Source organism: Sciurus vulgaris (assembly GCF_902686455.1).
Source record: "Sciurus vulgaris genome assembly, chromosome: 4".
NCBI lineage: Eukaryota > Metazoa > Chordata > Mammalia > Rodentia > Sciuridae > Sciurus > Sciurus vulgaris.
In genome coordinates this window covers 174,532,553-174,559,856 of record NC_136464.1, presented here as the reverse complement: position 1 = coordinate 174,559,856, position 27,304 = coordinate 174,532,553, and the positions used below count along the sequence as shown (strand labels likewise).

Sequence of the window (27,304 nt, the reverse complement as noted above, 5' to 3'; positions counted from 1 at the left end):
AAGTGTGTTTATCCCACTAGTTTCTCCTTCTTCTCAATCACTGGGTGCTCAAGGTCACCAAGACAGCCCCAAACAGCCCGGCTGAAATCAACAGGCTCTGCGGGATTCCTCCCTACCCAGGCTCACTGGAGGCTATGCAGCTGGAAGTCTCCTACTTTCCCCCATCCACCCACCAGAGCAGAGGCCAGGAAAAGCTCCACAGGACTTCCACAGCCCCGTCGTCAGGGACATCTTTCCTTTGTTCCATCTAGAAGAAAACTGCTCTGCTGATGTGGAGCTGGCAAACACCCACGGCCAGAGTGGAAACATCTGCAGTCAGGAGATGCGCAGGGAGGATCTCTCCGGCTGAATTTGATTTTCTGTATGATAGGGAGAAAAATGAGACGAAAACACGAAGCACAACATGTGTGGATCCACACGGGGGACCTAAGTGTGAACGGCAGCCCCAAACGTGTCATTCACACCGATGCGCTGCCCCTAAGTCTGCCAGGTGGGAGGGATGGGGGCCTTGAAGTAAATCATAGAAATTGTCCTAAACTAATTACAAATACTTGAAAACATTTGCATGATTTTAAAAACAATTCACGTCTGGTACTATTCCTGCTTTGAGAGTCAATCTCAAATCCTTTCATATTCTACCCTGGTAAAAGACAAGGAGCTTCCAGTTGACCGTGGCAGATGAAGCGCATGATTTTGTCACCTCTCCCACTAAAAATCCTACTAAAATGACAGAGGACAAATTGTTTAAAGGACACACACAAAAAGATAGCTAACAGCAGAGACAAGAGCAAATGGGGCAGGCCACTGACTCTGGGCTGATGGGACGCAGAAAAGTCACTGGTTTGTAGCCTAAGTGATGTTCAGAGGTCCTCCATCCAATGGAGCAGTCCTCCCCCAGAGACCAAGAGGCTCATGCTGAAGGAGAGGCTGAGGGGCAGGGGAACAGGGAGCAGTCAGCACGCAAATGTGCAGGACCCTATACCCCAGGGTCCTTCCCCAACTGCCTACCCTCCAAAAGAGGCTTATCAAAGACATTGAGCCAGGAGGTCAGGGACTTACCCAGCAGGCACAATGACAGAGGACATGACTCGAGGTTAAAAATGAGGCGTATTGAAGAATAGTCTCCTTACTGCACCACAGGACCCAAAGGCCCTGCTCTGTCCTGCTTCCAGAACCCTCCTAGGTCATCCAGGCCCAACCCAGGCAGGCTGGAGGAATTCTCAGGGAATGTCCACGAACACACCACTGACACCTGAGAGCTTCCTTGCAAACATGGTCGCTGCTACTTTCCCACTGGAAAGAAAAGTCAAGAGAACCACCCGTCCAAGGTTCGCCCGTGACCACAGTGCCTCACTCTGCATACCCGCTCTTAATAGCCAGGATGAGGAAGTGCTTCGTGGAAAAACTGGTGTTAAACCAAAGCAAAGAAGAGAAAAGAAACCTTCTAAACGCACACGGACATTCTAGAGAACAGGAGATATTTAAAAATCCAGAATGGTCCCAGAGAGAAAAAGAATGTTTCTTCCGAGATAGAGGAAGAGATGGTGTGAGAAAGGACCCGTGGCTCTTGGAAATGAACAATACGGATAACTGAAATTTGTACTGTTATGGTTAGCTGAGAGCTTCATTTGAAGAAATCTCAGAAATAAGAACAAAATATAAATAGATGGAAATTTTTTTTTTCTCCCGAGTGATGGAAATTTTAAAAAGCAGAAAAGTGGAGAATCTTCCAAAGGTCCTAACAGTCAAATAATGCAGAAAGATAGAAATGAAAAATCGTTTTTTAAAAACTTCAAGAACTGTCTCAGACTGATAGACCAGGGTTTCCCGAAGAACACAAATGCCCAGCATACCGAGATAAATGGTACAAGTCGTGAAACTTCAAGATTAAGTAAAAAGTCTTAAATTTTCCAAAGGGGTTGTCACAAATGTTTTAAGACAGGGATAATGGTTTCAATTTCTAATCCTGTATAGAGTAAAATTTTCAAGTAAAGCTAAGCTTACACCACAGATATAACGTGAAGATTCAAAAGAAATGCAGGTACTGCCTTTCTGAGAAAGCTACTGCATTATGTGTTCTATCAAAACAATGGTGTGAGCAAGAAAAGAGAGTGGATCTAAGGAAGAAGAAGAGCAAAGTACCACAGTGGATCATCGAGCACTGGGTACCAGGCATTCAGACAGGAACTGGAAGACAGGCGCTACAGAAGGTGGGGCTTTGGGCAAAGAGGTAACAAGGTACTGAACATGCAATTTAGAGTTCAGTAAAAATTAGTTGAAAGAAAACTGACGGTTCTCTTGAAGTTATTTGGAAAATAATTAGCAATTGGTACATAGAAAAATCAAGTCTATCAGATTCCCTACTATAATGAACTACCTGAGGCAATTAACTTATAAAGAGAAAAAGTCAAATTAGCACACAAGTTCTGGAGGATCAATATCAGGCAGTCCCATGCTTTGGGCCCTGGCAAAGGCAGCCCATCTTGGTGAGGGCACATGGCAGAGCAGACCACTTACATCTAGAGCCAGGAAACAGACTAAGAGACTGAGATTTCACCCTCCCCTACAAGGGCACGCCCCCCAGTGACCTAAGGCACCACCTACTAAAGGTTCTACAGACTACAGTTTTACTCTGGGGACCAAGCCTTTAATAATGGGTTTTGGGGGGACAGTTATCCAAAACATAGTATTGAGCAAACTTTTATAAAAAGTAAACTACTTCCAGGAAAAACAAAGTTTTTGAAGAAAACATAATTGCAGGGCAGTATTTGGCTCAGCAGCAAACAAACCCACATGTTCTTGACCTCCACCCCAGCAATGAGTTAACGGAAGACTGTTCCAGAACCACTCTGAGCAGGTGAGCGAGCAGGCTAATCCCATCTGCCGGTGGCAGTCAGAGCAGGGGACCTGGACAATTTCAACTACTTTAACAACCCTGAAGTCCAACATCTCGTGTGCAGATGTGCACGTCCTGAAAGGTCTCAAAACATCGGTCACCCCACACACCACCAAGAGGGCTCCAACAGAGGAAGGAAAAAACATGGAAACCAAGACAGGGGATCCGGAGACAGGTTTCAAGGAGGTAAAGGGGAGCCCCGCCATCCCTCGCCCAGTAGCAGCACGTAAGGTCCCTGATGCCGTCCAGGCCAGAGAGAAGGTCACCCCATGCAGAAAAGCTCAGAAGACCCCAGGCCGGGGCTCCCGGGGACAGACGGGAGTGCGGCAGAGCCAACGCATCTGAGCAGACGTCAGGAGAGTGTTAGAAACGAGTTAGTAAGTACCTGGAAAATGAAGCGGAGGAAAAGCAAGACAATCATCGCCTCCAGGAAAACAGAACCGGCAACGAAGGAAAGTGAGTCCCGGTCCACACACCCTGCACGGCTCGCGATGCGGCTCAGTAGTCGGTAGCCACCGCAGGGTCATGACCACAGCCTGCCACCAAGGGCGCGTGCACAGGCAGGTTCTCGTTCTCCTAGAGTGGCATGTCGGACAGCTGATAGTGTTAGAAAAAAGACAGCCAGACCCCAACGTTACTTTTTAAAACAACAGACATTTTTAAATAAACCATGAAGTCCTAGAAGAAATCATGAGACTTTTAAAAAATGCTCTCAAGCTGCAGAACCTCTCTCCAAATGTAACTTAAAACGGATAAAACACAAAGCCAAGCAGCAGACAACGATGTAGGAAAAACATTTGGAATACAGAGGACACTGCGCTCATTTTCTCCATATGAATTTGTAAGGAGCTCCTTCCTATAAAAAATATTTACAACTCAATAGAAAAATGGGAAAAAGACAGAAACAGGCAGGGGATGAAGAGACAAGAAAACGCAAACATGTCCCATCTCAACTAGTAAAAGGAAAAATGGAAAATGACAAGAAAAACTGGCACCTGAATGATCAGGTTAGGCAAGGTGAAGACGGCTGAAGTCCCTCCTTGAGGGGAGAAAGAGCCCTGGCTGAGAACCGGCAGAGATGCAGTTCTGAAGAGCCAACTGTGGTGGTGTCCCCTCCTCTGTAGAAACTGTGATAATGATGATATCTCTTAATTTTTTGGTGGGGGGTGGGTAGCAGGGATTGAACTCAGGGACACTCAACCACTGAGCCACATCCCAGCCCTATTTTGTATTTTACTTAGAGACAGAGTCTCACTGAGTTGCTTAGCGCCTCACTGTTGCTGAGGCTGGCTTTGAACTCGTGAGCCTCCTGCCTTAGCCTCCCAAGCCGCTGGGACTACAGGCGTGCACCCCCACGCCCAGCCCGACATCTCTTAATATTTTAAAACATATAAAATAGTTTCTCGCACAAAGTAAGCACCATCTAAGAGTTTGTAAAACAAATGGATATCAACTCAGGGGGCAATACAGCAATATCTACCTACTATAAAGACAAAAAGACCCCCTGGTCACTGATCCCTGCTCCTAGGAATTCATATTTCAGATATACTCACGACGAGATGTCAAGAGTTGCCCACTGCTGCTCTGCTTATACCAGCAATGTGTTCAAAACAACCTAAGTGTCTATTAGCAAGGAAAAGTTCACAGATAATTTAACAGCGACTTTCTTTTTATGTGTCTGTAAAAAGAATGAGACAAGTCTCCACGCACCAATGTGGAACAACCGTCAGAGGGGATTAACATGGAAAGAGCAGGGCCAACCCAGAACAGGGCAAGCCCCGTTTGTGTTAAAGGTCTGGGAGAATGTTTTGAAATGATAATCGTGTCATCATGTCACGATTCTACCAGGCTTGTTTTGATGGGTGAGGATTAATTAATGATGCCACACTGTTAAAAAGTCTACTCTCTCAAGCGGGGCAAACTTCACCCACGTCAGGTTACATCCACTATTTGCTAAACAAGCTACACACACACACACACACATGCACACACACACACACACACACAGAGCACTGTGAACACTGATACTTTTCCCCCTCTTAAAAAAAAAGTTCATTTCCTTCAGTAGCAATATGCCAAATTACAATAATGTTAAACTTTTTAAAGATAAACTCAAAAGTAGATTGAAATATTAGTGTGGCAAAGCAAACCAGACTTTTCTTCTAGTATTTTCGAGATGAATGGTATTACTGAAGCCATAATCGCATCATTCACTCTGGACAGTCCTCTTTGGCCAGATGAGGCTCTAACTGGGAGTCCTTCCCTGTCTCGCTGATGTGCACATCAGATCAGGGAGGAGGAAGCAAGAGCAGCAGGAAAGAAGCAAGCCACACGATTCTTAAAACGAAAACAGCCACTTGTTTCCTATTAAACAAAAATCTAAGTTCTCTAAAAGACTAATAATGCTTTCATTGGCTTCACAGCAGTAGGTGGAAATGCAACGCAAAAGCCACAGATGTGTCGCTGTGCCGTTTAATCAAGTACAAATCAGCCGAGTCCCAAGCCAAGCGGTCAGGGGGGAAGTATCAAAGCCTTGTGCTTGCACATGAACCCTCAAGGGTGCCCCAGACTCCCTGACTCTCTGAGCCTACCAAAAAAGTGGCCTTTTCCACCTCCTCCAGAGGAGAGCCCCAGGAATGCTACCTGTGGCTGTTAGTAACTAGGTCCAGATGTGCCATCCATGTCCGTGTGGTTCAAACAAATGCCACCACACCCTAGAAACTGACCAAGGCCACATGCAAACCAACCAATGCTAATGGAGGCAAGACACCCTATGCCAGTTGCCCGAGCCTCCCTTCCCTCCTATCCCCCCTAATCAATGCTACTAGGTACAAGGTACACTGTTCTCCACAAGTAAGGCCAGTCACCAGGGCTCAGGCCAGCAGCATGACTCAGAAAGGTAGCAGGCAATCCAGCAATTTACTCAGAATTACACTAAAGAAGGGTAATCATGGGGCATTTAGAAAGGTCAGGCCAAGTTTAATTTATAGGCCACTAATGTATGATATCATAGCTCCACGTAAGTATTTTTTTCTCTCTGGAAGGGCATTTGTTTTTAAGGTCTTGTAGCTCCTGACTTGCAAGAATGTTGTTCAAGCATTTCTAACCTGGTCTCTAGCTCAGAAAGGTAGAAAGAGACTCTAGAAGGTAAAGGAAAGGACTCCAGGGACAAGAATCATGAATACATTTAGATTTGCAACCAATCTGTGCCTAAGAGCTGAGAGAGGTTCAGGGTACTTTTACCAGAAACTCCAAGAGGGAGCCTCACCTTTGTCCATTTAGCAAAGACTTAATGAACACCTACCATGGACCACGCCCTTTGTTAGGTAGTAGTTACTTGAAAGTGCACAAAACAGGCTGAAGTTTACAGGTGCACAAGGGAAGGGCACTTGCACATGGCTGAGCTGGCAGTCTTGCCTAACCGCCGCCACCTTGGAACTCCTCCTCCCACCCGGCCACCCCCAGGCTTGTGGGCAGCAGGGCCATGGCTGCATTAGCTTCCAGAGGTCTTCCTCTGCCTCAGGTGCTCCTTTGACAGTGAAGACTTCTCTGGAAACACTCCTGCCGCAGCTCTGTTCCCTAACTCAGGAGGAAGGCTGAGCCCTTGACAGCACAGGAACCCTAAGGCCCCTCCCCCAAGTGCTTGGAGAAAAAAAGTCCAATGATAAAAGACAGTGGGTAGAGCTCTCATAGGCTCTAAATTCCTCCAGGCTCATCCTGGGAAATCTCCACATTATAAATATCCAAAGCACAAGGCATCTGGGAACCTCCTTCCCATCATGCGAACTGAGCTGCCTTCCTCTGAGGAAAGGTCAACAGGAAGTGACCTTACGAGACCTTTGACTCTAGTCATATTGATTCAAGGATTACTGAGGCAAGATATCTGGGGAGAAAGAAATTCAAAAAACATATGTAGAGTATATTATAAATTTGGAGAAAAATTATAAAAAATGTACAAATTAAGGAAAAATGCAGGAAGTTGATAATGGGTTTTGGGGGGCACATAGGGTAGCTAACTTGTGTTCCATTTTGCTGAGAACCTAAAGCTGCTCTGAAAAACAAAATCCATTTTTAAAAACTTAAGAAAGAAAGCTAAATAAAATAATATGAAAGAAAAGCAATCTGTGTGTGGAGTTGTGAATAGCAATGATACGTGCGACTATTTTGCCTAATTGCTTTCTTTTTATTCATTTTTTTAACATTTTGACAGTGACCCTATTATTTTTGTAATTAAATGGAAATGAGAAAAAAAATTCATAAAGAAACAAGATTATTTTGTGTTATTAAAAATTTTTTTAAATGTCTCAGTGAAACACAGCCAATTCCCCAGCCAAGTGCAATAGGCTCCCTGGTGATGGATTTAGGACAGCTGGTCTACCCAAGTCAACCTGCAGCAATGCAGGGGAAGAGGCAGACGGCCCTGCCCATGACGCCTACAGCACCGCCCCCCAGAGGTGTGGTCTGCATCCTGAAAAGGCTCCCCCATGGCTCCTTTATTAGGTGACTTTAGTGTGAAAACAGTACTACCCACATACCACACCACCACTCCCCATACCAAACCATGGTCACCAAGCTATGAAATGGGGCTGGTGGCCATGGGGACTCACAGGTGTTCATCAGCCTGGGCTTTAGTCTCCAAAAGTTAATATGCTGTAAGTGACCTGGGTACCAACAACCGGATGTCAAGGGACAGAGAAGCATCCTGAAAGATGACTTTGAGACACATGTGTAAGACCACACCTCGAGGCATTACGGTGCCCTAACGGAGCAGGTGGTTGATTAGTTTCCCATCCTTCTGCCTGGGGACTGTTGTTTGGCACTAGGGTGAAGCAAGACAGGCGCTGGCCCTGGGCAAAATCCAGGAGGTGCCAAAACACTCAGTAATTAAGCAGATAATAATTTTTAATGAATAATCTTTAAAAATTAAGTTACTTTTAAAATCCAGATGAAGGAGATGACAAAACTTTCAGTGAAGATGGGGACTGAGCCTGAGCTTGCACGTCACCCCTGGCTCTGCCCCAGGGGCACACTGGAGGACAGCCGCACTAGGAGAAGATCCCAAATCGGCCCCCAGAAGGGTGTGGGCTGGGAAAACCCGCTCTCGTGTGAATTGTGTGACAGTGGACATGCTGCCCAACCATCCACACCTTGGCTTCCTCTGGTGCAAAGTAAAGGTAATACTTCATTTATTCCTCACTGAATAAATGATCGAGGAAAAATACATGCCAGGTGCCAAGCACAGGACTAGCACAAAGTCCATAGTAGGGAAAGCGTTGGATCAGGACCCCAAACGGGACCCAGAGAGCATTTCCGGTGTGCTGCCTGCCCTTCTAGTTCACACAGCAGACTTTCCAACAATGTTCAGGAAAGGTGTCTTGCTGGATTGTTGGGTCTTCTCTTCCATCGCTTCGAAGATGACTTGTCTCACTTTTCTTTTCAGCCTTGGGAACTGGCAGACCTTCCGGGCACTGAACCGTGCTGGGGAAAGTGAGCGGATGACAAGCAAGATGATGCCTCCCTCTCCCTCCTCCGGTTACAGGCATGTGCCAATCAGCACGGCATGGCTAGAAGACCAAACCACTTCTGCATCCCCCAAATCATCTTTTCTACAGCAAAGCATGCCTGATTTTTAAAATAAAAGAAATCATGTCACCAGGACAGTGTCTTGTTCCCTATGGTTTTGGCTGAATAACTTAAAAGCCTCAGAGAAGCAACTAAGCAACTGTTCCCTCTCAGGGGCTTCCTGCCACAGGCTCTGAGCCTTGCCACCAACTCTAGACCTCATACGCACTTTGAGATGTACTTATGTGACTTTGGAATTACTATTCTGAAATGGGAACTAGGGTCAGGGCTCATGCTTATGAATTATTCCATTTCAGAAACCAAAGCATCTGCTGGTTTAGAAAACAGATCTCACAATCTTAAACTTCCAAACCACAAACAAACAAACAAAAATTTCCTGGGAGAACTATCCACCCAAGAAAGTCACCCCTCCCCAAGTGTCAAGCTCATCTAGTGTTCCTTCATTTTGTGCCGTGAACAAGTAGATGGTTTCTATTGTCCAGCAGGCATGTACTTGCAAGACCAAAGTATGTCACACATGATTGTTTACATATGTGCAAGCTTAGCTTAATCCACGGGGGGAAGACTATTTAAAGGTTTCCCTTTGCATGTATCTCTTGAGAAATAGTTTAATCTTCTCAGTGTAAGTAACATAGTTTATTAATTATAAAAGCAATAAAAACTCATTATGGGAACTTCAGAAAGTAAGAAAAGTTCAAAGGAGAAAATAAAAACCACTGGTATTTAGTCCTATCTGAAGAAAACCATAAATAACATTCTTTCTCAATGCACATACGTAATATCTTGCATACAATTTTAAACAAATGTGCTCATCTTTCAACTAGCAAACTAAGAGTATGATCACCAAAGAGCTGTCAGAGAAGAATGTGAGCAATAACTCAGACCTCCACATCCTGAGGAAGCCATGGAGGCTACATTTTACCAAAAAAAAAAAAAAAAAAAAAAGTCCAGAAATGATCTGTGACAGAGTTTATCACTCAAGACAGTTCATCTTTAAGTTTTTACTGAGCCCCTACTATATTCTGGGCACTTTTAAGGTACTGAGTGCAAAGGTGTAAATACTGTAGTAGAAGTTGCTCTCAATAAGTAGGGAAGGCTTACTGAAAGTCTTCCAAGCCTCTATTCCAGCTCTGTCAAGCTATGTGACCTTGGGCAAATCATCTAACCTTTCTATGCCTCAGTTTCCTCTTGTGTAAAAAGGGGATAAAAATCAGATCATCAGACTAATGAAGTGAGCTTGGTATATAAGGCAGTTAGAACTCAGCCTGGGACTTACGAATACTCAAACAAAATGAGTGGGGGAGACAGTGGAAATGTGGGAGGTCCAGGATGGCAGCCCAGTAGACCTCGGCCTTAGGGAAGGCTTCTGTAAGGAGGGCTGAACCCAGAGAAATCAGGCGGAAAACAGAGGCAGCAGTAGATGTGGAGATGGGAAGAGTGAGAGAGGAAGGCTCCTGTGGCCTCTTTGAGGAATGGCCGGGACGAGCATGGGGCAGAAGGGCAGGGGGGTAGGCTGGGGGGTGCAGGGAGTGAGTGAGAGACAGAAGGCTGGAGAAGCCCACTTTCTTTCCAATCCCCTCATCCTCAGTTACAGCAAAAGAGAGTTATCCCCTGTGACCATCACTCCACAACTGAAAGCTTTCTTTACTGCTTCAATAAAGTCCAGGCTGCTGACCTAAGCATTTTAAAACTCCTTGAAGAGCTAGTTTTCTGAAATCTCTATTAAGAGAGGGGAATGTAGCCCAGTGATCCTTCATATCTGTTCCTCAGACACGCTAAACCCATCGGCATTGTCTGGGAACCCCTCCAAGGCAGCCCGCCAGGCTACGCGCCACACAGTTCCTATTTGGGGACATTACTAAAGATTTGAGAACAAGAGCAGATGAGGAATTTGGTCTCCACTAATTCACAATGATTGCAGTTCCCCTTTCAGGAAGGAAAAAAATTAAAATCATATAGACTCTAAAGGTGAAAGAAACCCTGACCAAGACCTTTACGAAAAAGAATGTTATTCCTTAATGTGTTTATCGCTGTTTACATGTTCTGCACAGTTAAAATTCAAAGCTGCATAGTTTTATAACAAATAATAGCTACCACATAGCTACCTTATGTATTATCTTCAATTCCAAAAGAAATTCCAAATCTCCAGGATTTCAGATTTTCAAAAATGCTGATCACAAGTTATAAGCAAGTTATGTAGAATTCAAGATTTATATCTCAGTAGGTTTTTGTTTCATTATTTATTTTTTATTTTTTACAGATTGCACTTTGATTCATTGTACACAAATGGAGTATATCATTTTGTTTCTATGGTTGTACAAGACATAGGAGTCTTGTTTTTTAATCCAATCTGTGATTCTACGTCTTTTTTTAAATTTATTTTTATTGTAAACAAATAGGATACATGTTGTTTCTGTTTGTACATGGAGTAACAGCATACCATTTGCGTACTCATACATTTACACAGGGTAATGATGTTTGATTCATTCTCTCAGTAGGTATTATGTAGTTGGTATTATCTCCATTTTAAAGATGAGAGGCATCTGGAACTCAGAAATGAAATGATTTTCTCTAGACATACAACTTGTGAGAGTGAGAGGCAGAGGTGGAAGTTGAACACAGATCCCTCAGGACCTCTGGCAGTCAGCTTCCAAAATGGCACCCAACGACTCTGGCCTCATGTCATCCACACATTTGTGTAGTCATCTCCCAGTGAATCATGGCTGGCCCCTATAACCAAGAACACTGTGGAAGTGACAGCATATGACTGCCAAGACTAACTCATAAAAGTCATGGTGGTTTCTACCATGGCTTCCTCATGGATCTCTCATTCTTGGCAAAGGCAGCCACCATGTTGTGAGGACACTCAAGCTCCCTGCCCATGGGGCCTAATGGGGCTTCTGGGAAGCAGATCTTAAAGCCCCAGCTGACATCTTTATTGCAAACATGTGAGTCAGGACTGCTCATTTAAGGCACTTCTAAAGTCCTAACCCACAGAAATGACAAAAGAAAATATTTTCTGTTGCTTTAAGTGGATAAAGTGGTCATGAAGCAATAGATAACCATCCTGTGACCTGTTACCTGTGTTTTCCCCACATTGACACTGTCTTATGGTTGCTTCAGTGACTATTATCACTGCATTTTATGTAGAAAATTAACAAAATAGTTTCTCAAATTCAATCTACACCCCCATCAGCCTTTGAGATAAGCACTTACAGAACTGACATCTTTACATTTATTTCCTGTAGAACGTATTTGGTGGGCTCCTCTTTTACATACACATTGCCCTTCTGGCCCGCTCTTCCAAAAACAGGTAGCCCACAGAGCTCCCTAGGACTCTGTTACATAGTCCAAGAAACTAGTCATCTCTTCAGCTGGTCCCCTTAAAAAATATTTTTCTGTGTTTTTTTGTTTTAAAAAAGAAATATAGCCAGGTGCAGTGGTACATGCCTATAAGCTGAGCAACTCTGGAGGCTAAATCAGGAGAATTGAAAGTTTGAGGTCAGCCTGAGCAACTTAACCGGATCCTATTTCAAAATAAAAAATAAAAAGGGCTGGGGATATAGCTTAGTGGTAGAGCACCCCTTGGTTCAATTCCCCAAACAGGAAAAAAAAAAAGTGTAAATATGTACATATGTATATATGCATATATGTGTGCATATGTATGTGAGTGTTTACACATATGTACACACATATATCAAACATCATGATAAGAACAACACACCAACTAAAATGGCTAAAAAAAAAGTACTGACAATTCCAAGTGCTGACAAGAACTCCACTTCAAGGTATTTAGCCACAGGAAGTCAAAACTATGTCCACGTGGAAACTCATATGTGAAAGTTTACAGCAGCTCTAAGTTTACAGCCATAACTGCACCAAATTGGACACAACGCAGATGTCCTTCAACAGAATGGACACACCCTCAAGTCGTCTGCACAATGAACTACAATTGGGCTGTAGAAATGAAGCAATTCCAGTCATGCATAACAACTTAGGAGACTCACAAAGATGACCTGCTAGATGAGAAAAGCCAGTCTCAAAAGGTTATACGTACTGTGATGAAATTTGGAAAAGACCAAAGTATAGTCAGTGACAGAGCAAAGGTCAGGGGTTAACGGCCTGGGGTGACAAAGGGCAACACAAGGGAGTTTTTTTGAGGTGATAGAAATGTTCCCATCCTCACTGGACGCTGGTTATCAGATGTATGCATGTGTTAGGACTCACAGAACTATACACCCAAGGAAAAAAAGGCAGTTTTGCTCTTAATTTTTAAAATAAAAATGCATATACCTCCCTTTAGAAGCATTTTCAGTTCATTTTTCCCTTAGGGAGAAATAAAATCATTTGTTAAATCACCGTCAGAGCCAAGGGCCCTGCTAATTCTCAAATTTTAAACTGAGGATCTCAAGGATTTACCAAAGCAAGTTATATGGAATCCATGATCTGTACCCCAGTATTTCACCTTCATTTGGAAAATTAATGTTATCTTCCTTGACAGCTAAGGGCAAACCTCCTGCTATTCCCCCACAAACATTTTCCTGTGGGAGTAGAAGTTCTTTCAAAGAACACAGATAGAGGGCTGGGGTGTAGCTCAGAGGCAGCACACACGCTGGCACGCACAGGCCCTGAGCCGGATCCCCCGCACACACAGAGAACATGGTTCTCCATCAATATTTACTGGAAGAACAGACAGTGGGCTCCATCTCTGAAGGTACAAGAAATTTGGTGTATGTGGCCCCAGACTACCCAGGAGCAGTTGCCTGATGGTCCCTAGGAAACATCACCCACCCCTGGATAATCTCAGAAGTTCTGTGAGCACCAGGGCATCATAAACCTAGACAACCGTTGTCCTGGTACCCCTTGCAGTTAGCGCCTGCTTTCAGAATCAAAAATGTCCCAAAGAAGATGTACACACATGTGCATGCTCTCTGCCAAGAAGGGGCTTTCATTCACTAATGGTAACATAAAGAATGGTGCCCACCCTGAGGGAGGCCCTGAACAGACCTTGAAATAGGATGGGTTTCATTCTAACTTGTGAAGACCGAGAAACTAATCAGGAGCTGGAATTTGCCAGCGGTGAGCCCATTATATGACTTTCATTAATCAACCAAAGAAAGGTTTTTTTGTTTGTTTTTTTAAGTGCCTGGAAGATCTGACAGAAGTTTGAGACCCGGCTTCTGACTCCCAGGAACTAACTGTGGTTAAAAAAATAAAAAAAAGAACGAAAAGAAAAGTTAGGGAGGGAGGAACCGTGCCAGACACTGACCGTGGGGAAACAGGAGGCGGGCTGCGCCTGCGCACTGCTGAGGCCCCAGCTCTCCCTCCACATCTCCCTCCGCGCAGCACGTGGGACGCAGAACCGACGGTGCTTTAATTGGGACTCTGATGAACTGGCAAGGCAGGATGTGTCACAGATGCGCTATCTTCCCTGTCAAATATGACAGCATCCCGCAATGGCCCTGCGCGCTGGGGATGGATTAGGGCTGGGAAAATTACAACTCCAGTCACCAAGAATTGTGGCAGACAGGAGGAGGGTAGGCACCAACTTCCCACGCTAGTCAGTGTCTGCTCACCTCCCCCATCCCAGGCCTTGCTGGGTCTCCCACAGCTACTCTGGACCAGTGTCACCTTCACAAGAGGGACAGTCATGCTGTAGAATCACAGAGACCAAGAGCTATCTCCACCCTCCTTTCTGCCACACTGGAAGATGTGACTGAATACAAGTGAGAAGACAATATGTAACAAGTGACAAATGACTAATGACACTCGGCACAAGGGATGCCAGGTCAGAAGGGTGGCCCGTTGAGCACAGATATCAAGGTTCATGAGATGGTGAGCTTCAGGGCTTCCTGCGCCACCCCTGCCAGGCGGGGACAGACGGGCTTCTTTTTACTTCTGCCCTCGTGTTCCCTGCTGATCCATTCCCCACAAACTTGTCTTTCCTTATTTGTGCTTATCAATTCGGGAAAGGCAACTCTTGTCTAGGCACAATTTCCTCGCCGTATTCCCTCCAGATCCTTGAGCCCACCCCCAGGGCGCACACGCAGAGACCACCGCAAAAGCAGTCCCTCATCTGGGCAATCTGGAGCCCTTCCTGGCGGGAGGGGTCAAACCGCACCTAGGCGACCCTAGAAACAGCGGGAAAAGTAGAGGAATTCAAAGTGCAGGATGCTGATGTTAACAGCCAGGATGATTGAGGGGCCACTTAAATTTTAGGGTGGGCACTATGGATGCTAAACTTCCTGCAATGCGCAGAAAGCTGCCCACCCGCTCCTCCCCTGTCCAGCGCCAACACCACATCACCAAACTGTCTCAAGGAAAACAAAACCAATGCTCCGCGAAAAGCAGAGACCGGACACCAAAGAGCCACACACCAAGGAGCTTGAATCTGTGGGTCCAGGTCCATATCCTGACTCGATCCACCTCTGCCCTTCCTGGGGTCAGTACTGAGAGCTAAGAAACTCCCTTCCTCTGCTCCAGAGGACTCAAAATGGGCTTCTGCCCCTTGCAATAAAAAAGACCCAGAGACTTTCACTCCACAGATTTACCTACAGGTGGTCCCTGCAGCAAAAGGCTGTGAGCAAACCACAGAGCCATGAAGGACACCAAATTCTTTTGTAGAACCATAGAGGGATCATCACACGCTGTGAAACATTTTAATTTCAAAGAAAATTCCATATGGGAAAAACTCAGCTAATGTTAAGTGGGGAAGTGACTTCTAAAATACACTTGCATCATTCTAACTACTATTTTAAATGTCTGTCTGTCTGTGTAGGAAAAAGGTCCTACAAGGAGAACCAACGTGCCAAAGCTTGAATGACTACAAACCAAATTCAAATTGTCACAATCTTTGAATGGCAAGACTACAAGGGATTTCTACCTTGTTTTATTCTTGAATTGTTAAGAACTGCTACTTTAAACATGCTACGAAGGAAGCACTAAAACAAACAAGGAAACAAGAGCATGCTTCATTACTCAAGGCTCAAGTCCAATGCCACTTCTTCCAACCAGAACCCTGGGTGCACAGTCCTGCAAGCATCCATCATCACGAGCACCTTCTGCAATCCCTTCTTGCATTTCACCTTTTATTATATCTGGTTCTCCCATCCAGTCTAGATGCTCTGCTCTTGGAAAGCAGGGATTAAGCCCTAATTTTGTGACACCAACAGTAACTAGCAGATCCAGTATATTCAATCAATACATATCTGATGACTTGATCAGCCCTTATACAAAATGATCTAAAAATAAAACAGCAGGAAAAATGCAAATTAATCTTCTCAGTTGGCCATGCTAGTAACAGGGTAAGAGGACTCAGGTTTCTTTTTAAAGCATTATATCAATTAAATAAAAAAATAAAATATTGTTGTTCAACATGCCATAATTTTTTTCACCTGGATGTTTTATGTTCATTTGTTTGAACTAACACTATAATGTTATTATTAAATCATTTAACTTTTTTTTTTTTTTTTTTTTTTACAAATTCAGTCATCAGTTTTTTTTCATTCTGGAAACCTCTGGTTCTCCCAAATTGTTATTTCTAAGCAGGTCCCTCCACATGGCTCCACCTTGACCTGAGGATCAAAGATGCCAGAGAATCAAAGGCGACAGGAGGATACTGAACTCCTGATTAATGCTGTCCTCACACACCTCCTAAGCTATACTAAATGTGTACCTAGATGCCATCCTAGGTTATCAGAAATGGCAGGCGTTGCCATGGCTTTTCTTAAAGAAATAAAGTGATACTCAGTTGTTACTACCATAGTCAAATGTGTTCTGTGATCCAAACTGCTACATGGCCAATTCCAAGCCAATGTCCTACAAGGCCACCATAAAAGGAGGTAAAATTCATGGAGACTTGGTTGCATGATTCATACACATTATCAGATATCAGAAGTCCTTAAAAAACAGCTCTTCTCTGAGTGACCTGACATACCCACAAACCCTTTACATGTAAATAACACGGAGAAAAGAGTCTTCTCAAAGATAATGTTAAATGCCAGATGAAAGATAAATGCTTCCAATCTATCAGTCATGAAGCTTTGGATGGCAACAACAGAAAATTCCAACTCCAGCAGGACTAGAAGGTAAATACATTTACTTTTTTCTTTTTTTAACACTAAATGCAAATTAGTATTATTTAGGATGCCAATTGCCAGGTGCGAAAATAGCTATATGACTTTATGATGCACTTATGGTCTCTGATCCATCCTCCAGCTCTGTCCTCTTCTTGCCCAGGCCACGGCTGTGGCTCCAGGCACCCCACGTGGTCTCTGGGTCTCTTTCCCCAGACCTCTCTTCAAAAACCTCCCAGAAGCTGGAGGCTTAAAGGAGCCTACGCCGCTACTGATCTGAGGACAACGAATGGGGGAGAATATGAAGCTTGGAGCTGCAGACCCCACCAGCCACAACAGCTAGTGAGGCCAGCGCAGTCTGATTACCCCCATCCGACAAGCCCACACATAGGAGCAGACTGCCCGGGATGACAGGGTGGAAGGACAGAGCACCTGGGTCCTCCTCACGGGCACTGAGGCTGAGTCACAAAGCGGGAGCCCCCCTCCTCGTATTACTCAAGGCAACCAAATATTTGATGGCTTAAATTGCTGCTTGTCAGACACTCTGCTACTTGCAAATAAATGCCTTCTTAAATGTGCCCTTGAGGTTTTCGGGAAAGAGAACCGATCACTTGCCCAACATCCCCCCCAAAAAAGAGATTGTTTAAAGACAGATGTGTCTGCTTTAGTGCCTATGCTCCCAACTCAGTACCTTTAATGCCATCCTGTTTCTACATTCTAAAATACCAAAGTGTTTCATTTCACAAATTCTAATTCAAATCAACCAATGTTTACTATTTACTTTCTATGGGCAGGAGAACCAAAATTTAGGAAAACATGCTTCCTAACCTCATAATGCTTGTTAACCTGATTTAGAAACTGACACACATATACAGTTTCCACCAAACTGGAGGATCTCAAGTCCATTTCCAACCACCTCAATGCACCACCCTGACCTCTTTTTAGAATGTTACATCTTGCTTTTATCCAAGTCCTCCCTTTTTAAATGGATTTCAAAAATATTTTTCCCATAATCTTTCTGTGTGCTAAAGAACAAGTACAGTCAACTTGAGATTTCTAGGAATCTATTTGTTTAATCATAAACTTAAATACCTTATTTGCCAGCACAACATTTCCAAGGTAGGCAGGTAATTTTTTTCATTTTCATTTCAAGTCAATTTAGTTAAGTAACATTGTTCCATCACCTTCAAATAAATGGAGTCTGACTTTCAGTACTAATCTATGCTTTAGCACAAGAAATGTTATTTTTCCAAAGCTGAATATATTTCCTGATCATATTCAACAATCAGATCATGTAAAGTGTTTTCTTAATAACTTTTTTCCTTCAAATGACATCAATAAAAAATAGAGATAAAAGCAGGGTGTGGTGGTGCACACTTACAATCCAAATTACTAGGTTTTCTGAGGCAGGAGGATGGCAAGTTCCCAGTTAGACTGAGCAACTCAGTGAGAACCTATAGAAAAAATAAAAAATAAGCTGGGCACAGTGGCACACACCTGTAATCCCAGTGACTTAGGAGGCAGGAGGATCCCAAGTTCAAAGCCAACCTGCTGAAGCTTAGCAAAGTCCTAAGCATCTCAATAAGATCCTGTCTCAAAATAAAATATAAAAATGGCTGGGGAATGTGGCTCAGTGGCTAAACATCCCTGGGTTCATTCCCTGGTACCAAAAACAAATAAGTAATAAAAAGGGCTGGGGATAGGGAGTAGGGTTACAATTCAGTGGTAGAGTGCTTCTCTAGCATGTGTGAGGCACTGGGTTTGATTCTCAGCATTGTATATAAATAAAATAAATAAAGGCACTGACTACAAAAAAAAAAAATTGTTTTTTAAAGGGCTGGGGATATAGCTCAGTGGTAAAGTGCCCTGGGTTCAATCTCCAATACCAAAAAACAGAACAACAACAAAAAAAAAAAAAAAAAAAAAAAAAAAAAAAAGGTAAAAAATATTCAAATGACATAGATCTACCAAAGGACTTATCCAAAGTATATAACATATGTAACAAACTCCTATGGCTGTAAAATAACATTAAAAGTTCAAGTGTACTAGAAAAAAAGTTACATAAATCAAACAAAAAACAATTATAAAGACAAAGCACCTATTAGACATTCACAAAATATGCAATTCATCAGCAAGAATATGAAAAGTTACCATTAGCCATCAGGAAAACATTAAAAAAATAAATAAAACCACACACACACACACACACAATGAGATATCACTATATATCCACCTAAATGGCTAAAATGAAAAAGACTGACAATTTCAAGTGTTGGTGAGGATCAGTCAATCACTGAAAGTCTCATACATTTCTGGTGGGAACGGTACAACTCCTTTGGAAAACAGATAGGAGCTAAACATACAGACATTAAAAGAAGCAACAAGAGAAGTGAAAACAGACCTCTACGCAAAGACTTGTTCACAGATGCCCATAGTAGCTTTATTCACAGTAACCCAAACCAAAAACAACCCAATGGCCACAGATGAATGGATAAACAAACCTATCCAGACACCAAAATATGACTGAAGAACAGAAAAGAACTGATAAGAGAGTGAGAGGGAAAGGGGAGAGAAGAGAAAGGAGGAGAGAGGGGGGAAAAGAAAAGGGAAAGAAGAAAACCCAGACACGTATAGTGAAACTGCAGAGCACCCAAGAATCTTAAAAGCAGCCAGAGAGAAAAGACTGACTTCACAAACAACAGCCAGCATCAGCCACCAGACCAGATGATAACCAGGTAATACAGGAGCCACCACCCAGAACTGCAAACCCGGATGACTACATGATCCGGAAATAAAGCTAAAGCTGGGCACAGCGGCACACGCCTGTAATCCAGAGGATCAGGAGGCTGAGGCAAGAGGATCGCAAGTTCAAAGCTGGTTTCAGCAAAAAGTGAGGTGCTAAGCAATTCAATGAGACCCTGTCTCTAAATAAAATACAAAACAGGGCTGGGGCTGGGGCTCAGTGGTCGAATGCCCCTGAGTTCAATGCCTGGTGTCCAAAAAAAGAAAAAGAAATAAAGAGTAAGCACATCAAAAATGAGGTTGCCACGAACAGATACTCACTAATGGAATTCTAAAAGATGCATCTCTGAAAGAAGGAATATTATCCCAGAAGCAAACCTCGGTGTAGAAGAGGGAATGGTGAGCCCAGTAAATTACACAGATAAGAGCTTTGTAAAACAAGAATGCCACCAAATTTGGGGGAAGCTAAGAAATGAGAAGGTTATATAGAGAACCTGACGCCAAAATCTTAATGGAAGAATTGGATAACAGGTAGTAGGATTCAGGTGAGTTTTACTTTCTCCTTCACACTTCATTGTCTGGTTTATGGTGTTTGTGGTTGTGTGTGTGTGTGTGTGTGTGTGTGTAAAAATCAATCTGTCTTTTTTACAATATTCACCAGCATTAAGGACCAAAATGCTAAATTAGAGTGAAATACGCAAAAAAAAAATCAAAATTTCACATTCTTAGAACTGTAATCTATCAGTGCTAATATCAAGTTTCTCTTAAAAACCCTGAAGACTAATTTGAAATGATATTAAAAGTTGCATGTTTATTCACTCTGCAAGTATTTACTAAGGGTTTTCTATGTTCTAGGCACTACACTAGATTCAGAATGAGCAGGATGAGACCCAAATTGTGAAAATCATTCTACTAGATTTTTAAGATAATAGGTGGTAACCTTTATGGAAAGCATTTCACCAAAGGTCTAAGCCTAAAGTGAAGACACCCTGCTGGTAAAGACTGAAAGGCAATCTGGTTTGGCCTTTTTTTTTTTTTTTTTTTTAAACAAATGCACAAATGGCAGTTTTGTGTATGAAATGATATATAAATGATGAACTCCCACATTAACTGCCAATCTTGCAGTTTGCATATAATTTCTCTCAGTAGATAAGAAAACAACAGTGGAAGTTTATAAGCAGCACTGAGCAAGTCCTCAGTGTTAATCACATTATATTTATGGTTCTCTGGTTTATTTCACAAGTATCAAAACCTTAGAGCAACATGTTTTCATAATGTATCAATTGTCCACTTTTGCTCAAAGTATCAATTTGGCAAAACATTTCACTGATTAAAACCTGGTCAACTTTATCAAAAGAGTTTCTCCACATTGAAATAAACAGTTTGTGAAGGCTTCTCCATTAAAAACCAAAAGTTACATTTGACATACAGGGACTAGAGAAATCAGTATTTCAAATCATTGGAATAGTTCTTTCTAGCTATGTGGAAGAGGTTAATAAGGTAACAGCTAAACCTATACGACCTTGGCAAACCAGGGTAGGAGAACAGTGAACGAGTAATGCCACAACATAAACTCCCACCAAGAAAAAGCAAGAAAAGGAAGTTGATCCACCACTTACCATTCAAAGGCCCAGCTTGGAGAGATCTTTCAATCAAAAGCAATAGGAGAGGCACAGACATAAGGTCCCAAAACCTCCTCAGTCCTCTCCCAGGCAAATGATATCCAACAAGGTAGAAAGGACCCAAACTGGATTACAGGATTACATGGATCCCCGCTAACCTGTACATCTCCAATTAGAGGAGAAAGTGTGTACCTCTTAAATACTAAGTTGTTCTCAGCAACTAGAAGGGCCAGTTGTAAGGTTTGTATAAAATGCCTAGTTCACCATGCTATCAAAACATTAAGTACTTACAAATTCATAAAGTTTCCCTCATCCTCCCAGAATGTCACAAGATCAATTTTTCTGAGCATATTTAACATGTAAGAACTAGGTTCTTGTTTTTTATCTAGTGTTCTCCAACCTCCTTTAAGATGAAAAAAAGTATTTTTTGTTGTTTACTACAAGTATCCTCCTCCACATGAATTCAATTAATATTAAATTAATATTAGACTAGGAATACCATTTTTTTAAAAAGCTAAACTTTTCAATATTATATTTAATACTATCTTTTAAAAAGCAGTTTCCTTGGGCAGTTTATTTAGTAAAAAGCAAAACAAAAGCACTCGTAAAGGCTCTTAACAGTCTCAGCACAATTTTGAAATACCTGCAATAACCCAGCAACAAAGTTGTGGAGGAGAGATTATTTTAAATTTTCCTTTTGGTAAATGTGATCAAAGAGCAGCGTTACTATTCTAATATGCTCCTATATCAATGTGAGAGAAAGGAATATCAACGTGAAGAGGAGCATGTAATCCTAACCTCAGAAGGATTCCACGATGACCTTAACTTCTTCCAAATGAACCTGCACACCCCAAGTCACAGCAGGGCACGTCATAGAACCCACACCCATACAAGGCACGGGTACCTCAACACGAGGTATTTCTAATTTCCTGTCCACATAAAGCAACAAGAGATTCTGGGAGGCACTGGCTAGGCAGGCATCCGCTCACTATCTCCACCAGCACTTCCCCCAGTAAACCAGCCACTGCCCAATAATGCTTCTATTTATTTTACCCAGAAGCAGATCTATTAGCCAGACATTCTAAAAACACAAACGTTTCGTTGTGCTTGGAGTTACTCCAATATTGGTGCCTTGCTGCAGAACGATGCTGCAGGAATATAAAGTGAGCCACGTGGATGCTGAATCCACAGATGAAGTGCATTGTCAGGATCTGTCATATCCTGAAAACGGACCCATCTGAGAAGCTGGGAGTAATACCCCCCCCCCCCCACACACACACACAAGCATACAGAGGAATGAGGGAAGCAAGCCAAGGATAGAGACTTCCTTATTCTAAAAACCAGCACAGTTTTAAGGCAACTCCTCCTTACAGCTTTCAAGATCAAAAAAGGCTTTTATTTCTCCATTCCCTGTTCAGATTGAATAAGAAAAGCAAGACAATGCTGGGGGATGTTCTGAAATGGGCTTGGCAAGTCACCACGTGCAGAGCACATTAAACATAACCCAGTGCTAGGCCGGGCTTTGGCTCAGAAAACGCAGCCTGCTGGATGGAAGAGATGGGAGTCCCTGGGGTATCCATGGCAGGAGCCAGGGCTGAACCAGTCAAACCTGGGAAACTAACAAGGAAGAAGGTTTAACAACAATAATAAAATGAAACAGCCTGAGGCCGCGGGTACTCCAGAGAGCTGACGGAGGGGGAGGGGCGGGAGAAACTGAGACTGTTAAATTGTTCCAGATGAGAGCAATCGCTCTCACGTCTCAAGGAGCCCATCTGATACCAGGGTCCGCGTTTCTTTGTGAGTCTTGCCTCCCCTCCTTTCTGGGGAACCCAACATAATCCCCAACAGCCGCTGGTCTCCAGCTGCCATAAATGAAATCCAGACTCATTACAGAGAACTCATATTTTCTCCCTCGAACACACACACACACACACACACACACACACTCTCTCTCTCTCTCTCTCTCTCTCTCTCTCTCTCTCTCTCTCTCTCTCTCTCTCTCTCTCTCTCTCTCTCTCTCTTTCTCTCTCTCTAGGGTTCAGCCGGATCACACAGCTAAAGTTTCCGGAACTTAATCATAAAACCACAATCAGAAGTTATTTTGAAATGATCAACACACACACACACACGCACGCAAAATCTGTCCTTTGCTTAAAGGGGAAAAAAAAAAAACCTCAAACTTCGCCCTCTGTAAAGGCGAGCAGCAATGAGACAAAATCTAACTTTGGCAGAGGGTGTGTTCGTCTTTGTCACCCACCGAGAGCCTCGCGCCGCGCGTGGGAGAGCTGCGGGCACCCGGTGGCGCGGTGGCATCCGCGCCACCCGCCACCTCCCTGGCCGACGACCGGCCTCAGGGACCGAGATTGCGGCCCGAGGTCCGGAAGCGGCGTCGGCCGCTGTCACCCGATGGGGTGGGATGGAGGGAGCGGGGGAAGGCGCAGGGGTGGGGAGACGAGAGAGGACGGGCACCGAGCCCCGCAGCCCGGTCGGCGGAGGTGAGAGGGAAAGGTGCAAAGGGCGGCCGGAGCCCCGAGGCCCCTGAGCTCCTGCTATTGTCGCCCGGGCTGCGGGAGCCGGACGGCCGCCTGCCGCCTCCGGGCCGGACCCCGCGGGCCACGCGCCCACCTCCGCCGGCGTCCGGACGCGGGGCGCGCAGGCGTCGGGACTCGCACAAGTTGCCGCCCGCTGCCAGGACCCCGGCCCCGCCTGCCCTCCCCGCCGCGGTCATTGTTCGCGCGCGCCTCCTACCTCCGCGGCGCCGGCGGTTCCGGCGGCTCCCAGTCCCGGGCTCCGGGATCAGCAGCTCCCGAGCCCCCGGCTGGCGAGGGCGCGGCGGCTCCGGCTGCGCCTGCGGCTGCGGCGCGGACTATTAATACCCGCGGGCGGCGGCGGCGCGGGCGCGCGAGCGGGGCTGGCGGTGGCCGGCAGAGGTCCGAGCCATCAAAGGTGGCGCGGGGCGGAGGGGAGGGCGGAGCAGGCGGGGTGGGTGGGGAGCGGGCTCTGGGTCGCCATGGCCGCCTCGACGCCGAGCCGAGCGCCACTCGCGCGGGGAGGAGTGGCGCAAAGCGGGCGGTGGCCGCGTCCCCGCCCCGCGCCAAGCCGAGAGCCCGCAGCCGCTGCGCCCACGCTGGCCCCGCCGCCTCCGAGACCGGCGAGCGGGAAGTGCCGGCGGCCGCCGCCCCTCCCCGGCCTGGGCCGGCCCCTCGGCGGGGGGAGCCTGGGCGCCGCGCAGCCGGAGCCGCGGGGACAGCGGGAGAGCCACAGCCCCCTCCAGCGTCCGCGCCCGCGACCTGCGCGCCGGCGCGGCCCGCCAGGCTCCGCCCTGGGGGCAGGTGCGCCGAGAGGTGGCCCGAGGGCCACACTACCTCCGAGCTGTGCCTTACGTGGGCGTACGGCCAGGGCTGGTCTCAGCGCTGCGCCACGGAACCGAGCGCGGGAAGCGCCACCAGAGAGACGCAAGCCCTGATGCTGCGACGAGAAGCGAAATGAGGGCGGAGACGGGTGCACCGGCGAAGCCACGAGCAACTGACCGGGATCGGTGGTGCTGAGTTCGCAGGTCGCTTTTTGAAAACCTGCTTGGGGCCGCAACGTCGTGTGGGGAGCGGTGCTTTTCAGAGACCCACCAATCCCCCTCCCCCGGGCCACTCGCGCGGGCTGCCAGCACCACCCTGGGTTGCACGGAATTTAGTCTCAAAGGGGCATTTGTCACCTCCCCTCCTGCCCGGGCCCAGGTTCCTCCATTCAGGAGAATCCCCACGACAGTACCCACCCTCACCCCCCTCCCTCTGGGGGACAGGAGCAGCGCCCCGCGGGGAATGGCGTGCAAGCGACTGTTTGAAACCTCGGGGTTTCTGAAACTATACGGAACTGGGAGTAGGACTCACGACCCCTGCCACTCTCCCCACCCACCAGCCGCTTTACCTTCTCCATTCCCATCCTCGGCTTGGCCTTTCGCTCCTCCCTCTCTCTACGCGTCCGACAGGCCCATAGTCTGAGTCCCTGCTCTGACTCCAACCCTGGTCGTTCTGCATCCTGGAGGAGTTCACTGACCTCAAATCCAGAGGGCACATTTCACCGGAGAGGCCACGACTGAACTCAAGAGTTGATTTCAAACTGCCCTGTGGAAAGAACCCTCGAGACAAAAAGGGGGGTTGCAAGTGACAGGTACTTGTGGGTAGCTGCTGGGAGCGGTATCCAGTGTGGAAGCAGAGCCTGTTGAGCATGAAGCACTGAACTATTTTTAAATACCCGCACCTTGGCCAAGATCGGGCCCAAAGGACCTTATAGGCCTCAAACCTAAGAAGAACAGGGGTTGGTAGTTTGTGTTAAAGTAGTGGGTTTGAGGCTCGAAGCCTCTAGCCAGCTGCGTGGCTTTAGACAAAGCCTAGATCGAATGTCTTCAGTCAGTAATCCCAACATGGGTGAGGCCTGCGATTCAATCCCCAGCGCTGCAAGTGTATACAAAACAAATATGGGTTCCTGGTACAATTTAAAATCAAGCGGTATAGAAGGGTACTAAGTAAGACACATAAAGGACCATTTTCTGTATCCCCAGTATAGTTCTCCCAACAACTTTTAGAATTTCCAAAATTTTCTGGTCTATACGCTCCCAAATATTTCCTATAAAGAGCTCGTGTGTCACAGTGAAATTTTTTTATCCCATAGTTACCATCCACTCCCCCATAACAGGTCACCATTCCAAAGGTCAAAGGAATGTCTGGATTAAGGATGCTGCTGCTCCCTGGACATGACAGCATGCACTGTCCACAACCAAGCAAGCGGGCGCCCGGACCCTAGGCGGGGAAGCGTGGACTTGCGGCTCTGATGTGCCCCTGGTGTTCACATCCTGTGTTCTCCTTCACCTTCCATGTGGCCTGGCTGTAGTGGCTCACTGCTACAGGCTAGAAGAGGGAAAAGTGAGGTCTGGTCCACGATGAGGTCACCAAACACTGACTGGCACCTTATTAGCACTGTCTCTTGGCAATACTTCTTGCCCTCTCACTGATCACCTTGATAAGCAAGCCACCGAATTGAGAGATGGCATTTTGAGAGGCCCATGTGGACACCAACAGAGGGAGCCCTCCTGCAGATGGCTCATAAGGAAATGAAGTAGGACGGTCCAGCAGCTCTCAAGGTGCTGAGCCCTGCCAACACGAGTGACCAATTATGGGTCCTTCCCTGTCAAGCCTTAAAATGACTGCAGTGTCCTGAGAGACAACAAGCCAGGGGACCCAGCTAAGCAATTCCTAGATTCATCATGTCATCTGTAAGATGAGAAAAGTTCAAAGGTACCATGTTTTGGAGTGACTTGCTTTGCAGAAGTAGATAACCAATACCGCATAATATGGTAGGAAGAAGTGTTAGAAGAAGCAAGTTCAAAGTCAAGAGAAAGAACATAAATCCCCTTACATAGTCAGGGGGATTTTGAACTATGTTCATTTCAGCATCCACAGTGCAGATCCCTGCCCTTTCTGGATCCCTAATACCTAGGGTGCCAGAGTTAGTCTTTTCTCATAATAGCTATTTTTTGAAGGGAACCAGTTGAAACTGAGCTGCAAAGAAAGCAATTAACATGATATGGATAACTCTGGGGCCGCTGGAGGTGAGACCTTGATTCTTTTGCAGAGAGGGTTCTAGATCTAGGAGAAGGGGAGGCAATGACAGTGACAGAATGACAGGGAAACGCTTAAAGGGAGAGGAGGTAGAGAGCAGAGATCCAGGGAATGTCTATGTGGGACCCTTTGGGTTCTAGGGCCAGCTGTAGATGAAGTTCTGGTAGATAATGTGAGTTATCCTCTGAAGACCCTGCAGCAATTTATCCTTCCACCATGGAGATGTAAAATGTGGCCACGAATAATTTGACAGGGAGATGGGGACTCTGTCCCTGCCCTTTGAATCTAGAGTAACTTGTGACTCTTGGTCAGGAGAGTACAATGGAAGAGAGGCCATGCGACTTTCTTGGCTAGGCTACGTAAAGCCAGCAGCTTCTAGTCTGTTCCCAGCATGGACTCCTCTAGGAGGCCTGTTCCAACTCTCCTGAGTCACCATACTCCAGAGCCCCAGTGAAGATGTTCCAGGTGACAGAAGCAGAGGAGCCGATCCTGCAGTCATTCAGCCCAGGTGCCAGCATACGTGTGAGGAGGCCAACTCCAGCCCTTCAGGCCTCCCTAGCCCGACCACCTAACGCCATACCACGGAGCAGAGAGGAAGTCGTGTCCAAGGTCCTGGTCAACAGAGTCGGAGGGAGATGGAGTATTTGACCCATTGAATTCTGTGCAGCTTGCTGTGAGTCCTAGGTGACCAGAACACCAGCAGCAGGACTTGGAGACATTTGCCAACTCCAGCTACCAGCAAGCTTTTAGTACTTGTCATTCTTGGGTGAGAAC

The 27,304-nt window shown here is 45.6% G+C and overlaps 1 protein-coding gene across 4 annotated transcripts in view; it reads right to left on the bottom strand.

Moving 5' to 3' along the window:
* FARP1 (FERM, ARH/RhoGEF and pleckstrin domain protein 1) overlaps window positions 1-23,820 on the bottom strand; it is a gene marked incomplete at its 3' end in the record, with an annotated part of 266,728 nt that extends 242,908 nt beyond the window's left edge. For 3 of the 4 annotated variants that reach the window (XM_079136884.1, XM_079136887.1, XM_079136888.1), the window contains exon 1: window positions 23,667-23,820. Of the gene's footprint in view, window positions 1-23,175; window positions 23,326-23,666 lie in introns of those variants that run through there. The other variant, XM_079136886.1, reaches the window with a different exon arrangement.
* Between the last annotated feature and the right edge of the window lie 3,484 nt (window positions 23,821-27,304).